This window comes from Oryx dammah, unplaced genomic scaffold (assembly GCF_014754425.2).
Source record: "Oryx dammah isolate SB20612 unplaced genomic scaffold, SCBI_Odam_1.1 HiC_scaffold_6, whole genome shotgun sequence".
Classification (NCBI taxonomy): domain Eukaryota; kingdom Metazoa; phylum Chordata; class Mammalia; order Artiodactyla; family Bovidae; genus Oryx; species Oryx dammah.
Genome location: NW_024070190.1, coordinates 8,116,500 through 8,133,314, shown reverse-complemented (window position 1 = coordinate 8,133,314; position 16,815 = coordinate 8,116,500).

Below are 16,815 nucleotides of genomic sequence, written 5' to 3'. Positions count from 1 at the left end.
TTTCACCCCGTCTCCTCCTGCCCTCAATCTTTCCAGCATCGGGGTCTTTTCCAGTGAGTCAGCTCTTTGCATCAAGTGGCCAAAGTACTGGAGCTTCAGCTTCAGCATCAGTCCTTCCAATGAATATTCATGGTTAGTTTCCTTTAGGATGGACTGTTTGGATCTCCTTGCAGTCCAAGGGACTCTCAAGAGCCTTCTCCAACACTGTAGTTCAAAAGCATCAGTTCTTCAGCACTCAGCTTTCTATAAAGTCTGGCTCTCACATCCATACATGACTACTGGAAAAACCATAGCTTTGACTAAATGGATCTTTTTCAGCAAAGTGATGTCTCTGCTTTTTAATACACTGTCTGGGTTTGTCATAGCTATTTTTCCAAGAGGCAAGCATCTTTTAATTTTGTGGCTGCAGTCACCACCTACATTGATTTTGGAGCCCAAAAAAATGAAATCTGACACTATTTTCACATTTTCCTCATCTATCTGCCACGAACTGATAGGACTGGATGCCATGATCTACTGTGATTCCATGTATGCAATGCAATACCACTCAACTCTAAAAAGAATGAAATAATGCCATTTACAGCAACATGGATGGGACCTAGAGATTATTATACTAAGTGATTCAGAAATAGAAAGCCAAATAGCATATGATATCACTTATATGTGAATCTGAAATAGAACGAAATGAATGCATCTGTGATAGAGAAACAGACTCACAGACATCGAGAACAGACGTGTGGCGGCCAAGGCGGGCGGGGGTAGAGGAGGGATAGCTTGAGAGTTTGAAGTTAGCAGGTGCGAACTATTATTATAGAGAGGATAAACGACAAGATCCTACTTTATAGCACAGGGAACTATATTCAATATTCTGTGATAAATTATAATGGAGGAGAATACGAAAAAGAGTGTACATATGTATAGCTGAGTCACTTTGCTGTCCAGCAGAAATCAGTACAACATTGTAAATGAACTGTACTTCAATAGAATAAATATCTTGAAAAAGATCGGTACACAGGGCTCAAGAGCCCACTCGTGTGTCTCGCATGTATGTCTGCTCTGGAATGAACGGGCACAGCCCCAAAACTCTGATCCGTCGAGAAGCGGACATTTCTCTGGACAGAAGATGGTGCTATCGTCAACGCAGCGTGCTTTTGCCATCCTTTCCATTTAGTGTCACGGCTGCGAAGTGGAAGACAGCTGCAGAAAGAAAGAAAACAGCAATTGCAGAGCAAGATTCAGCTGGAGTCTTCAGTGAACCTCTGAGGATCAAAGAATGGGAGCAAGCTGCTTGATAGAGTCCTGATTCTTGCTTTGTGATGTCTCCCGCGAAAACCCTTCAGAGAATCTCCAAGGAGAAAATTGCCAACACAGTCTCAGTAATAGGTTTGTGTGAAGGGCAATGTCTAGAAAACTCAAATTCCCTGTGGAGCTCAGTGTCAGACACCATCAGTTATTAACCCAGTATTCATACCTTCTTCTCCCGTGCTCACAAAATTCCAGTTTCTTTCGAGATGACAATATGCTAACCCCTGGGGCAAGGCCTCATGCTCACAAGACCCAGCTGTCCTCACAGTTAGAGGCGAGGGCTAGCTCTGAGTCCCAGTCTTGGACAATGAGACTGAAGTGGAAGTTGGCTTGTGTAGTCTGGGAATGTTTTTTTTGTTTTGTTTTTGTTTTTAAAGAGATGACACTTTTTTTTTTAATTTTAAAAAATATTTATTTATATGGCTATGCCAGGTCAGGTGGCGCTAGTGGTAAAGAGCCTACCTGCCAACCCAGGAGATGTAAGAGATGTGGGTTCAATCCCTGGAATGAGAAGATCCTCTGGAGGAGGGCATGGCAACCCACTCCAGTGTTCTTGCCTGGAGAATCTCATGGACAGAGGAGCCTGGAGGGCTACATTCATGGGTTGCAAAGAGTTGGATACCACTGAAGTGACTTAGCATGTATGCACTCCAGCTTTTAGCTGTGACACTTGGGACCTTTAGTTTCTACATGTGAACTCTTAGTTGCAGCATGTGGGATCTGGGTCCCTAACCAGGGATTGAACCCCAGGCTCCCTGCAGTGGGAGAGCAGAGTCTTAGCCACTGGACCATCAGGAACATCCCCATCTGGGAAAGCTTTTGTTTTCTGATAAAAGAGACCATCGCTGCCTCGTCCCTCCTCTACTCCCATCTGCCTGAAAGCAGTGTGTTCTCTGCATCTCCAGTAGTCATCTCCAAGCCACAAGAGAACAAGGAGCAAAGGGCAAACTCTGCATGAAAGGTGCAAGGAAGGAGACTGAGAAGGGGCCTGGGTTCCTTGGAGGTGCTCAACCCGTGCTAGCAAGTATCCACTTCTGGACTTACTGTTCTAGGAGAAATATTGGCCCCTATTTGCTTAAGCTTCTTTTGTTGGTTTTTTCTGTAAGTGCGGCCAAGCATTCCTCCGTGGTAAAAATTCCTACCCAGTTGTGTATTATTTAGTATTATTAGCTCAGTTCATTTTGAACATCTTATTCTTTCCTCACAGAGGAACCTCTTTCTGACAAATCAGCACCATCATTCCTGCCTTGAAATGCACACTGGCTGGACCAAGCCCTGTGGGTCCTTTTTGGTCCAACAAAGAAGGAGGAGGCTACACAATTGGTTCTGGGCATCCACTGGCCTTTTTCCTTTTCCTCAACTCTTACTCAAGGGACTGATGAAGGTAAAGTTTGTAAGGACTGTCACTAGCATCTGTTGAATATGTACATGTTAGCTCTGCCTTTCTAGGAAAAAAAAAGATTGTTACTTGTGTTGGCCTAACTCAGAGATTCTCATTTCAGTACCCAGTAGAATCATCAGGAATCTTTAATCCCTGGGAGCAGCATGTTCACACAGAATGTCTGGGCCTCATCCCAGACCAGGGAAACCAGAAATTTCAAGTGCAAGGTGCAAGCATCCAAAAAAAATTTTTTTTAAACTGTGCGATGTGGCATGTGGAATCTTAGTTCCCAGACCAGGGCTTGAACCTGTGTCCTCTACAGTGGAAATGTAGAGCCTTAATCACTGGACCACCAGGGAAGTCCCATATGAATTTTTTTTAAAAGCTCCACAAGAGGGTTGAGAAATGCTGGCTTTGCTCTAGCACCTACTTACTCATTATAGATGTTCACAGGAATTAGGGGAGAGAGAGGATAACAACTTTCAGGACAAGCCATCCTTTCAACACTCAGAAAACCACCCTGCTATAGATAGATACTGTCTCACCTCCACTCGAGATGGCCTCACTCACTTGGAGATGCACAGAAGGAGAGGTGTGGGGTGCTGGGCAATTTACCAACCTAACTATGAAAATGATGGGATATGACTGAGGTCCCCAGGCAGGACATGCCCATCCTGGGCAAAATATATCTGTATCTCACCTGGGATCCCGAGGAAACTGCCTTGAAATCCATCAAACTTTCCACCAGCATATCTTTTAAAAACAATCTAAGAATCACCCTTCCTCCCATCTTTTCTTCCCTTTTTGGTTTTTCTGCAAACAAAGTGGTCCTGCATGGGTGTGCTTCCCTAATGCAGTGATGGTAGAATTACCCAGGGGATGCTTCAATCCATGGGCCTTGAGTATCACGGTTCCCATCAGATCCCTGAGTTTGGCAGCCAGGGAGTGCAGGACAAAGCCTGCTCATCTACTCTATTTGTGAGGCAGAATCAGAATTCTCAGGCTTTCTGTCACTGGCAGAATCTCACTCTGCTGTGTCTGGCTTAGGGAGGCAGTGGCAATATATTCAGGCACACGAGGATTCCTGTTAAATGATGAATTGTGATTCTGTATCGAGCAGCTCATCACTGCAGGAGAGGTTAAAGCCCAGGGAATTGTCGCCAGTGGAAGAGCCCTGGAGGGGCCTTGAACAGCTACATCTGCAATAAAAAAGGAGGTAAAATCCATTACTGGCTGTCTTTATTTTTCTAGCCCACTGATAAGCAATTGAACACTACAGAAAGCCCTTTACCTGCTTCTTTCAGCCAGACATGGTCCTATTAGGCCAATCAAATTCTCACCAATAATAACAGTGACTCAAAGAGCTTTTCCTGGAATACTGGGAATTTCCTTTCCCTGCTGGGTGAGTAGGAGGCCTAACAGAGGCTTTGGCACATAGATTTAAATATTTATCCTGGGTTTAGAGCCAGAAAACAGTAAGTAGATATTGCTGATTCCTCATGTGGGGCTGTGACAAGGCTCCAAAGGTGAGGTCTGGAGACAGTTTTCAAGGTTGCGTGCATTGGTATCATATGGTTGTTGTTTTTCCTGCTTTGTTAAGGCAGGACTGGTTCATACAGCACAGAGCAGGTGCCATCAGTATCACTCACCTCTGCAAGTGGTTTTCAGGCTTGGTTCTGGATCTCGGGCAGGGTGGCACTACATTTTTTTCCTCACTTAAGTGGGTTCTCTATTGGGTTCTCTTTCTTTGTGAATGTGTACATATGAAGTGTGATGATTAACTTTATATGTCAAATTAGGTATCTGTGGTTGAGACTAATAGTACATTGGTATAAATTTGAGTGGGCTTCCCACATGGTGCTAGTTGTGAAGAACCCACCTGCTAATGAAGGAGATGGGGGTTTGCCCCCCTAGAGGAGGGCATGGCACCCCACTCCAGTCTTCCTACCTGGAGAATCCCGTGGACAGAGGAACCTGGCAGGTTCCAGTCCATAGGGTCGCAAAGAGTCCGACATGACTGAAGCAACACACACATGCACGCATGCACATACACACACTTTTGAGTAAAGCAGATTGCCTTCTCTAATGTGGGTGGGCCACGCCCAATCGGGTGATGGCTGAATAGACAAACAACCGCAAAACTTCAGACCCCTAAGTAAGAGGCAACACTGCAACTGAAGCCTTCAGACTTCATCTGCACCATTGGCTTTCTTGGGTCTCCCACCACCAGCCCTCACGGCAGACTTGAACTTGTCAGCCTCCATAATTGTGTGAGCCAGTTCCTTAAAATAAATCTCTTTCTCTCTATATTCTCATATCCTATTGGACTGTTTCTCTGGAGCATCATGACCAATACAAACAAATTCCCAAACATGTAAGTATGTCTGAGAACATTGTTTATTAAATGCAATGTTTATAAAGTAAGAAGGAAAAGATGTATTTGCTGAGTGTTTCAAGTTCATTTTCAAAGATTGTTGTGATTTTAAGTTGATAATCTCATATCTTTCTAATGATGGGCACTTTTATTTAAGTTCAGTGTTTTCTCATTGGCTAATAATCATTTCAATGTTTCTGAGTCTGTAGGAAATAGGTGCTCTTTATTTAATTCTTCACAATCAACTAATCAATCAATCAAGATGAATTTATTTAATATTCATCTACTATATGCTCCCTAAACTGCATAGTTTATAAAAATCAGCATAACAAGGCACTGCCCAGGCTTCCCAAGTGGTGCAGTGGTAAAGAATCCACCTGCCAATGCAGGCAATGCAAGAGACGTGGGTTCGATCCCTGCATTGGGAAGATGCCCTGGAGGAGGACATGGCAACCCACTCCAGTGTTCTTGCCTGGAAAATTCCATGGACAGAGAAGCCTGGTGGGCTACAGTCTGTGGGCCCACAAAGACCGAGTGTCTGAACATGCACACACATCTTGCTCCCCAGGTTAAGATAAAAAAAAGGGGGGTGGGAGGAGGCAGACAGCCACTCAGCCTGTGGACCTACAGGAGACAGGCCAGGAGGAGGCTGATCTTTTCACTGTGCAGGGTACATTGTTCTTTAAGGTCCTCTACCCAGAGAACAGACGAACAGACTGAAAAAGACCTTGCTCTCTCCTACACACACACACACACACACACACACACACACGGCTTCCACCCCATACCCAGCAGCAGATGGTGAGAGCAGAATCTGAATCTAACTTCAGGAGGTCAGATCCAAGAAGAGGACTTTGGCAGGCAGGTGGACAGGGGTTGGAGAGAGGAGAGGTATGAGTCAAAATGTTTAAAAGGACAAAGAAACAGTGGAAAGATGACAACTGTCAGGCTTTGCCAAATGTGCCCCCACCTGCGTGCACGCTAAGTCACTTCAGTCTTGTCAGACTGTGACCCCATGGACTGCAGCCCGCCAGGCTCCTCTGTCCATGGGATTCTTCAGGCATGAATACTGGAGTGGGTTGCCATGGCCTCCTCCAGGGGATCTTCCTGACCCAGGGATCTTGTGTCTCCTGCTTTGGCAGGCGTGTTCTTTACCACTGGAGCCACCTGGGAAGCCCTGCCCGCATTCCGACCCACTCCCACCCAATTCCTTTTGCAACTGCAAAGGTTGCCTGCAGAGGAGACAAATAATCCTTGATCTTGTTTGCATTCAATTTGAAAATCTAGGTATTGGTAAACTAGCATTAAATCTAGTACTTGAGCAACTTTGTAAATAATTAATAATTAAATAATTAATTGATTAGGCTCCGTGGGGTCTTAGTTACAGCACATGAGGTCTTCATTGTGTACGTGGGATCTTTCATGGCTGATTCACGGACTTTCTAGCTGTGACACCTGGGTTTCAGTAGTTTCAGTGTGTTGGCTTAGTTGGTCTGAGGCATGTGAGATTTAAGTTCCCCAACCAGGGATGAAACCCACGTCCTCTGCATTGCAAGGAAGATTCTTAATCTCTGGATCCCCAGGGAAGTCCCTGGGCAACTTCTTTTTCTATCTATAACTGACATGATGGAAACTTAATGTCCCTATGAATGGGCAGGGCCATGATTTTAACACATGATCACAGTTCTCTGTGAATACAGGTTCCCATTGGTTAGGGACTATGGCAGAGCTTGGTGTTGCTTACATTAGTGAACCTTTAGTTCAGTTCAGTCGCTCAGTCGTGTCCGACTCTTTGTGACCCCATGGACTGCAGCACGCCAGGCCTCCCTGTCTATCACCAACTCCTGGAGTTCACTCAAACTCATGTCCATTGAGTCATTAATGTCATCCAACCATCTCATCCTCTGTCATCCCCTTCTCCTCACACCTTCATTCTTTCCCAGCATCAGGGTCTTTTCAAATGAGTAGGTTCTCCGCATCAGGTGGCCAAAGTATTGGAGTTTCAGCTTCAGCTTCCAGTGAATATTCAGGACTGATTTCCTTTAGGATGGACTGGATGGATCTCCTTGCTGTCCAAGGGACTCTCAAGAGTCTTCTCCAACACCACAGTTCAAAAGCATCAATTCTTCAGTGCTCAACTTTCTATATATCCAACTCTCACATCTATACATGACTACTGGAAAAACCATAGCTTTGACTAGATGGACCTTTGTTGGCAAAGTAATGTCTCTGCTTTTTAACAAGCTGTCTAGGTTGGTCGTAACTTTTCTTCATGGCTGCAGTCACCATCTGCAGTGATTTTGGAGCCCCCCAAAATAAAGTGGACCTTAGATGTATGCAAATGTATTTACATTTTCTGGGGTCTTAGCACTTCTCACACCCCTGCAGATGGGACTGGCAGAAAGAGTCCACATCAATAAGGACAACTTGAAATCGGACTTGTTCACCCAGCAAATACTTGAGTACCTGCATTATGTGACGGTCAGTGAGTAGTCCTGTCCTCTGGGAGCTTACAATCTAAATTTTTTTAAAATAATTAATAACTGTTATGACAAGCACTATGTAAGAGAAGCAAGAGCATGCTGAGAGCCTGCAACCAGAGGTCCCAGTCTGGTCTGGGCTAGGCCTGACTTCCTCATAACAGGTACGTCTGCTGATATCTAAAGAATGAGGAGGATTGACCAGTTCTGCTGGGGGAAACCCTGAGATGAGAGGGAGCAGAAATAAGGCCTGTGAAAGACAAAAGGATGGCAGAACGTGGGAGAGAGATGAGACTGGCCTGGTAGGCCAACAAACTAGATTAAGAGTTTCGGTCTTGATTCTTGATGGAAAATCACTGTAGGGCTTTTTGAGGGGAGAAGGGAATGTTGGAGGCTGTGATTTGCGTGTTTTAAAAGTCTAGCCATTCTGTTGAAAGAGCAGCACTACAAAAGTACAGGTGAAATCATCCAAAAACTCCTTAACTCGGCATTCTAAGCCTATTTCTTTCTCTTTTAAAATTGGGGTAAAATACACATGGGCTTCACCGGTGGCACTAGTGATAAGGAAAACCCGCCTGCTGATGCAGGAGACAGACTCGGGTTCAAACCCTGGGTTGGGAAGATCCCCTGGAGGAGGGCATGGTAACCCACTCCAGTATCCTTGCCTGGAGAATCCCATGGGCAGAGGAATCCGGTGAGCTATGGTTCCAAAGGGTCACAAAGAGTCAGACACGACTGAAGCAACTTAGCATGCACACACGCAAAATATACGTAACATGAAATGTGCCAGCTCCATCATCCTTAAGTGGACAGATGAGGGGCGTCAAGTACATTCACACTGCTGTGCAATCATCTTGCAAAACCGGAACTCTCCCTGCTAAACAACTGCCTCTCCTTTCCCCCCGACCCCAACCTGCCCCAAACCGGCATTGTGCATGTGTATCCATGCCTGTGGCTTTTCTCACGATCCCATCTAAGTGGAATCACGCAGTGCTTGTCATTTCTGATTGGCTTATTTCACCGCAGTGTCCTCCAGCTTCATCCATGCTGTAACATGCGTCAGAATTTCCTCCCTCTTAAGGCTGAGGAATATTCCTTTGTATGGATTTAACGCAAGTGGTGTATCCATTCATCTATTGGCTTTTGTGAATAATGCCGCTGTGGACGTGGATGTACAAATGTCTCTTTGAGTCTCTTTTTTCTTTTTCTTTTAATTAATTTTTTATTAGGGTATAGTTGATTTACAATGCTGTGTTAGTTTCAGGTGTAAAGTGATTCAGGTATGCATATACGTAGAATAGAATCTCTTTTCAGATTCTGTTGCCATCTAGGTAGGTCACTACAGAGTGTCAAGTAGAGTTTCCTGTGTTATACAGTCCGTCTTTGTTGATCGTCTGTTTTATATATAGCGGTGCGCATGTCAATCCTAATCTTCCAATTTACCCCTCCCCCACTTCCCTTTCCCCTTTGGTAACCGTAAGTTTGTTTTCTACATTTGTGACTCTACTTCTGTTTTGTAAATAGGTTCATTTGTAGCATTTTTTGAATCTCTACTTTCAGTTCGAGTATATAATAAGGTGAAGTCGCTCAGTCGTGTCCGACTCTTTGCGACCCCGTGGACTGTAGCCTACCAGGCTCCTCCATCCATGGGATTCTCCAGGCAAGAATACTGGAGTGGGTTGCCATTTCCTTCTCCAGGGGATCTTCCTGACCCAGGGATCGAACCCAGGTCTCCCTCATTGGAGGTAGACGCTTTAACCTCTGAACCACTAGGGAAGCCCGTTTTTGAGTATATACTGCAAGGCTATTTCTTGAATACCTTTTATAGGAATGGCACTACACTAAACTCTATGGGGGCTTAGAAAAATGAATATGACACACACAGGTCTTGTCAGCCCAGTGTAGACAGGAAAATGCCTCCTCTTTCTCTCTGCAGATTTTGGTGGAGAGAGGAGGCATTTGGTAAAGTAGATAAAGAAGAAGTGGCTGACGTAGTTAGAAAGACAGGGCCGGCTAAGGGTGTTAGGTTAATTCAAGAAAAGGTAGTGATCTTTGAAGAATTTGGGGGTTTCTGTTGTTGTTTGCTTAGCTTATTGGTTGGTTGATTTGTTTCAAGTTAAACTAAAAATAGACAGAAAAACCTGAACTGATTTGGGATACAGAAACATGGTTTTGGAGTTCATAAGTAGAATGAATTGGAGTGGCCTAAATTGGAGATAGAGTGCCCCTATCAGAGGCCGTGGCAGATGGCCCAGGTAAGAAAAGAAATCAGGGCTTTAATGAGCATGCTATCAGTGGGGATGAATAAAGACATTTTCCTTTAGAGTCTGTGTTAATGTGTGTGTGTTAGTTGCTCAGTCATGTCTGACTCTTTGCGACACCATGGACTGTAGTCCACCAGGCTCCTCTGCCCATGGATTTTTCTGGCAAGAATACTGGAGTGGGGTGCCATTTCTTCCTCTGGGGTATCTTCCTGACCCCAGGGATCAAACTTGGGTCCCCCGCATGGCAGGCAGATTCTCACTATCTGAGCCAACGGGGAAGTTAGTCATGGCCAAAACTCATGTGCTCCTGGTTGATTTCAGAACGGTCTGGTCTCTGCCCACATAGTGCTTCTCTCTCAGAACCATCAGCCTCTGTCAGAGGGAGAAAGTCTTCCTCCAGGGTCTCCTTCAGTTAAGAAGCATCTCTGTCCACTCCAGCCCCTGTTTCCTTGTGGCTGGATGAACGACAGCCCCGGAGAGAGCCCCCAACACACCAGCTATTGGGGCTATTTGGAGCAGCATCTTTGAAGGACAGATTCTCCAAGCAGGAACTCCCACGGGGCAACTCAAGAAGCCTCTGGGTAGCTCAGTCCCTTCAGCTATTTTTAGTGCACCTTTTAGATTTAGAAACAGCAGCTTTCTGTAAAAACTCATTTTTTTCTGCTTCCTTCAGGCAGAAAATTTCAATCCCAAGCCTTCACACTAAATGACACAGCGTTTGAGCATTCAGCTGGCTTTCTTCCTTCTTTGTTACCTTGCCATCATGCCTTGAAGGATGTTAAAAGCTCCGAATCTTACAGTCCCAACTCAAGCAGCAGATAATTGCAATTCATGAGGTCCTTAACCATATTATGACCATGATGTCAAGCTGAGGGGAGGGAGGGCAATAATTGCAGAGCAGTTGAGAGGTATGAACCTCAGTGCCCACCCACTTCGAGAAAGTAGTACCCCAAGCTTGTACATGAACATGCTCCAAGTGGTCCTCAGATTCTGGGTTCATCCTAAAAGATTCATTTCCTTTAAAAATACTCTTGGGGAGTATGAGGAATCTAGTTTTAAAAATTCTACATTATCCTGCTCACATGGTGCTATTAGCTTTTTTTGTTTTAAATGGAAGATTTCCATGGTGGTCCAGAGGTTATTGTTCTGCAATTCCACTGCGGGGACTGTGGGTTCGATCCGTGGTCGGGGAATTAAGATCCCACATGGTCCGCAGTGTCAAAAAAAAAAAAAAATCTGAAAAGATGGAGGCCTATGACAATAGAAACATCAATGTTTCATTTACTTATTCTTATTTGTGGAACCCACTGCCAAGAGTCAGGTAGCTAACAAGTGTCTGTAATTGGCTGCTCTCTGAAGTAAAGGACATCCAGAAGTACAGGACACAGGCCAGCTACATGCTTAGCTGGGAGCAGGACACAAATTTACTCTTCCAATTTTTTTTTTTAATTTTGAAAAGTGTCAAACCTATGGAAAAGTTGAGTGAGTAGTACACCATTCAAAGACATCATACAGCTTTCACTTAGATTCACTGGTTGTTATTATTTTACTATATATGCTTTCTCTTTTCTTTCTTTTTCCATATATATATATAGTATGTGTGAGATTTGTGCACACACACATGCCAAGCCATTTAAAAGTAAGCATGAGTAAACTATAAGCATGACACTCCACCCTAAATACTTCATTGTGTATCTTTTAAGAACAAAAAACATTGTCCTTTATAATCCCATTGTTATGAGCACACCCAAGAATAATGACATCAATACATTAAGGGAAAGTTTTCAAAGAAGGAAAATGATGACTCTTATCCCAATATAGAATCAACATGTGTTAAAGATTTTATTGAAGTCATGATCAGTGAGGGAACTGTTAGGATGTCACAACGAGTTCTAAAGAGCAGGCATGTTTGTGGATGAGGAAGGTTGAAAGGAATGAGCAAGTGGAGGCAAAGCTGGCTTCCTTGTGTCTAATGTGTGTGCATGCTCAGCCGCATCCAACTCTTTGCAACCCTATGGATTGTAGCCCGCCAGGCTCCTTGGTCCATGGGATTTTCCAGGCAAGAATACTGGAGTGGGTTGCCATTTCCTCCTCCAGAGAATCTTCCCAACCCAGGGAAGAGATCGAACCAGTGTCTCTTAAATCTGGGAAGCCCCTCGTTGTGTCTAAGGGAAGGATTATTTTACATTGCTCTTCATTTTCTACAACCTAATAAGCTGTAAAATAGCTCAAAGGCAATGAAAGATGCAGAGTCCTTACAGAGTCAGAATTAGATAACCTCGAGGTATATACTCACCTGGGAAACGTGTTCTATAAATGGTCAGGTAGTAAATATTTTCACTTTCGCAAGCCATGTGGCCTTTGTTACAACTACTCAACTCTACTGTTAAACAAAAAGTAACCATAGATAATCCATAAAGGAATGAGTGTTGCTTTGTGTCAATAAAACTTTATTTATAGACCCAGGTGGCAGGCCATATCTGGCCCACTGACTATAGTTTGCTGACCCTGCTCTAAAGAATGCTGTTTTCCACTGAAGCACAAGTTATCTCCAACAGATACAAAAATAAGATGGTCTTCTCAGTTGAACTGTGTCCCCCTTAACATTCATACGCTGAAATCCTAACTCCTCCTCCACCCCTAATCTCTCAGAATGGGACTGTATTTGGAGATAGAATCTTTAAAGAGGTAATTAAAATGAGGTCATTAGGGTGGGCCCTAGTCCAATATGACTGGTATCCTTGTAAGAAAGGAGACTAGGACATAGACACATTCAGAGGGAAGACCATGTGAAAATACAGGGAGAGGATGGCCGTCTACAAGTTAAGGAGAATCTTCAAAAGAAATTTCAAGAGAATAAATTTCTGCAGTTTGAGCCACCCAGTTTGCAGTACTTTGTTATACAGCCACAACAGACTACCAGAAATGAATCACCTTTAAAATAAGCCTATCTAATCATGAGTCAAAGGAATAGGCTAGACCAATTTCCTGCTAAATTTGCTTTATCAAATGGATTATTTTCAAGATACAGTTGAAGGTGGAGATGGGGGGAAAGTTTCGATGTCAAGTTTAGAAACTAAAAAAAATCATAGTTCTTTCTTAAATACTCCCTACAACGTCAATATGTCAACGTTCTTTAGATGTCCTACAATAATTCTTATTTTAATTCCAGAGTTTCTCAAACATGGAATGCCTTTTAAAAAATATATATATATAGTTCTCTTGTTTTGTAAATAAGTTCATTTGTATTATTTTTATTAGGTTTCACATATAAGTGATACCATATGATATTTGTCTCTGACTGACTTCCTTCACTTAGTATGATAATCTCTACATTCACCCGTACTGTTGCAAATGGTACTATTTCATTCTTGTTTAATAGGTGCATAGTATTCCATTGAATACATTAATATGTACCACATGTTTATCCATTTCTCCCTTGATGGACATTTAGGTTGCTTCCATGTATTGGCTATTGTAAATAGTGCTGCAATGAATATTGGGGTGCATATATCTTTGCAAATTAGGGTTCTTTCCAGATATATGCCCAGGAGTGGGATTGCCAGATGTTTAGTTTTTTAATGATCTAAATAGACATTTCTCCAAAAAAGACATACAGATGGCCATAAAGCACATGAAAAGATGTTCAACACTGCTAATTATTAGAGAAATACAAATCAAAATTACAATGAGGTACCACCTCACACTCTTCAGAATGGCCAGCATCAAAAAGTCTACAAACAATAAATGCTGGAGCAGTGTGGAGAAAAGGGAACCCTCCTACACTGTTTATGAGAAGATACAGTTCTGAATAATAAAACCAGTATTCTTGGAACAGGCTTCGCAAACACTAGAGTGGGCAAAAAATGAAGCAGATACTCTGAGAATGTAGAGATGCCGTGAAGCAAGCCTTGGGAAATGTTGGATTCCGAAGGCTGGAGAAGAGAACCTAAGCATGCCCCAGGCAGTGGAAAGAAGGAGACTCTTGTGCCCAGGTCTGTGCGATCATGACAGGGACAGGAGGACCCGAGGACATGAGATGCTGGATGGCCCAGAGCTGAGTGCTTCCCAAGGATCGTTATCTCTGTTTCTAGGAGAATCTGAGACATCAAGCATCCAGTTGTAGAGGAACGAACGGAATTTAGAACACCTGGCCCTTGGTGTCTTCCTTCGGGATCCCCTATGATCACTCCCAACAGAATTTAAAAGCCCACAATATACTTGTTTAATGGGAATACCAGACCACCTTACCTGCCTCCTGAGAAACCTGTATGCAGGTCAAGAAGCAACAGTTAGAACTGGACATGGAAAAACAGACTGGTTCAAAATTGGGAAAGGAGTATGTCAAGGCTGTATACTGTCACCCTGCTTATTTAACTTATATGCAGAGTACATTATGAGAAATGCTGGGCTGTAGGAAGCACAAGCTGGAATCAAGATTGCCAGGAGAAATATCAATAACCTCAGACATGCAGATGACACCACACTTATGGCAGAAAGCAAAGAACTAAAGAGCCTCTTGATGAAAGTGAAAGAGGAGAGTGAAAAAGTTGGCTTAAAACTCAGCATTAAGAAGACAAAGATCATGGAGTCCCGTCCCAACACTTCATGGCAAATAGATGAGGAAATAATGGAAACAGTGAGAGACTTTATTTTCTTTGGCTCCAAAATCACTGCAGATGGTGACTGCAGCCATGAAATTAAAAGACACTTGCTCCTTGGAAGAAAAGCTCTGACCAACCTAGACAGCATATTCAAAAGCAGAGACATTACTTTGCCAACAAAGGGTCCTTTATTCAAAGCTATGGTTTTTCCAGTAGTCATGTATGGATATGAGAGTTGGACTATAAAGAAGGCTGAGTGTCAAAGAAACAATGCTTTTGAATTGTGGTACTGGAGAAGACGCTTGAGAATCCCTCGAACTGCAAGGAGATCAAATCAGTCAATCCTAAAGGAAACCAACCCTGAATATTCATTGGAAGGACTGATGCTGAAGCTGAAGCTCCAATACTTTGGCCACCTCGTTAGAAAAGATCCTGATGGTGGAAAAGATTGAAGGCAGAAGGAGAAGGGGACAACAGAGTACGAGATGGTTGGAAGGTATCACCGACTCAATGGACATGAATTTGAGGAAGCTCTGGGAAATGGTAAAGAACAGGGAAGCCTGGCTTGCTGCAGTCCAAGGGGTCGCAAATAGTTGGACACGACCGAGCAACTGAACAACAAAATTGCTCCTTCCGTGAAATGACTGCAGATCAGTGGTGTAAAAGCCCGGATGGTGCCCGCAATGTCACCTCCGGGCCACCAGATGGCGCGCGGCATCCACAGTGCACTTGCGCGGCCTCTGCGTGCCCCAGCGCTGGCCCGGGGCCCAGAGGAAATGTGTTTGTGTGTCTCCTCTTAGGGAGCGCCCTGCAACGTTTTTACACTTTAGAAAGCTCATCGGCAGAGGAGCATGTGAAACGCACACGGCACAGCTGTGCTCTTCCTGTCCTGTCCCTCGCGGGGACACGTCAGCAGCATTTCCCCGTTGTCTGTAGAATTTCGGAGCCTTCTTGCCCATTTGTTCTCAGAACTGGAGCTAGACGCGGGGAGGACTTTGCTTCCATTTTGAAACCCGCAATCCTGCTGCAAAAGAAGAGGAAAAAAATATCCCAAGATTGTTTATGAGGGCAGGCACGTTGCTGGCATGAAAACAAACTGCCAAAACTTTGTTACTCTGGTATTCTGTCAGCTAACACAGTGGGGTGGAAGATTTTGACGTCACCCCAGACCTCAGCCCCTAAGAGTTAATGATGTTACTCATGCCACTGGGGCCGCGAAGAAAGACTCGCATTTTTGGGTGGTTGCTGCTTGCCCAGAGCTGTGGAATGAGCTGTGAGGCTGAAGGCCAAGGGACTCGGGCCACCCATGCAGTGAAATAATCCCCCAGAAATGCGCTGCCTGGAGTGGAAATGAACAGTCATTCCAGGGCATTTACTAAATATTACGGACAGTCATTCAGGCTACAGTTGGTTGCACTCTCAACACTGCAAATCTCACATTTGGGATACATTACGCAGATACCAGGAAATAATAGAAATCAAACAATGGTCAAGTTCTGGGTCATAAGCAGTGAGGCCTCGTCTTATTTTCTGTTCCAATAGCAATGTATAATTAATAACCTAGTTTTTGACTGGAAGGAATATTTCAATACATGGGTGATGCTTTCAGAAGGGCCTCAGCAAGTCACTTTTTATTTCCTTCTTTCTTTCTCTTTCTGAAGTAGGGCCCTGGAAGGGAAGACAAAGGCAATATTCAAATATGACCTACATTTTTGACCCAATCAGAAACTTGTGAGAATCAAGACAAGCAAAACCTTGGCACCTACTCTTTGGCACCCTGTCCCATGTCTGAAAAGTACTTTATTATTTCATCTTCCTGACAACGACTTAGTATTTGGCATTGCCTCAGGTTTTCAGATGAGAAATCTAGGCTCAGAGAGGTTAAGTAGCTCACCAGAAGTCACACAGCCAGTAAATGTGAGAGCTAGAAAATAGACACAGGTATTTTTGACTTGAAGGCCTGGGTTTGTTCTCCTTCGTCAAGGCATTTCATAGACTCACAGAACCTTTGAGTTGGGAGAGGTCTGGGAGGTCATTTAGATAAACCCTCTAAATGTAATAATCCCTTCCCCACCATTCTTCATAAATTGTAAATATAAATGTGCCTGGAATCAAAAGCTGAAGCTTAGAAAGAAATAAGAGCAAGACTTCAGAATGCAGACAGAGGGCCTAAATAAATGGAATAGATTTTGTTTCAGTTTTATTTAAACATTTTAAAAAATGGATAATACATACAAGTCGGATGGTTGTGATATTCTCAAGTGCCTCTGTGTTATAACTAAAAATGATGCAGAGGAATGCTACTATCTCAAAACACCTTTCTGAACCAGAAAGATAACGTTCTGGTAAAAAGCTCCCCCTCTGTACTGGAGACAGGTAACTGCAGGCGTGAGGGTAGGGGACTGGC